This window comes from Bison bison, unplaced genomic scaffold, assembly GCF_000754665.1.
Source record: "Bison bison bison isolate TAMUID 2011002044 unplaced genomic scaffold, Bison_UMD1.0 scf7180017462789, whole genome shotgun sequence".
NCBI lineage: Eukaryota > Metazoa > Chordata > Mammalia > Artiodactyla > Bovidae > Bison > Bison bison.
The window spans coordinates 1,948-2,856 of NW_011372865.1; positions in this window are offsets into that span (position 1 = coordinate 1,948).

Below are 909 nucleotides of genomic sequence, written 5' to 3' on the forward strand. Positions count from 1 at the left end.
CCAGATTTTTAGCTCTTTCAAAAATATCACAGGTTGCTGATTTATATCTGAAACACATCATTTCCTATGGTAAGAGAAAGCGAATCTGGCGTTTTCTAGATTTCCCTACAATGCATAACAACAAATTTTCACCAAATTGACTACATCCTTTGAAAATAAGTTTTTTAAGAAAAGAAAAATTGTTACTACCTAAGTTGAATGTACTTTTCAGTTTTCTGCATGGATTATGGTTATGGCAGAAAGCTGTGATTAGAACTTTTTTCAGATTTTGGTTGTACCCTTCTGTTTCCTTGTCTGCCTAGGTGTGACTGATCTGTCAGAAAGCATGGTCACAGGGTCCCTGGAGGTACTCCAGGTCAGTTGTGTGAATAGGGAGCTTCTCAGGTCCTCTTGCTCTACCTGTCAGTCCTTCACATCTTGGCAGTGTCGTAGTAATCCCATACCTGAGGACCTTATGCCTTAGTACCTTAAAGATATTATACAGAACATAATTTTGGTTGCTTTCAAGCTTTGGAGCTTCCTTAGCATGTTTTGGTCCTAAAACCTGGCATATTTTTCATGAATTGGGAAAAAACTAAACCTTGGTGTTGTTGGGGCTCAAGGTGGGCCACCCCAAAATATGCCACAATGGCATATTGATTATTTTGAATTGATGTTGCTTGAGAAACAGCTGATGCAAGAAAGAAGCTCTGACCTACTTCTGTCCCCCTAAAAGCAGGAAATAAATCTCCCATGTGAAAGAAAGGTACACTCCGTATATCTAGAGATAGTGTGAATGTGTGTGCTCAGTTGTGTCCGACTCTTGTGACCCCATGGACTGTAGCCCGCCAGGCACCTCTGTCCTTGGAATTCTCCAGGCAAGAATACCAGAGTGAGTTGCCATTTCCTTCTCCAGGGGATCTTCTTGAC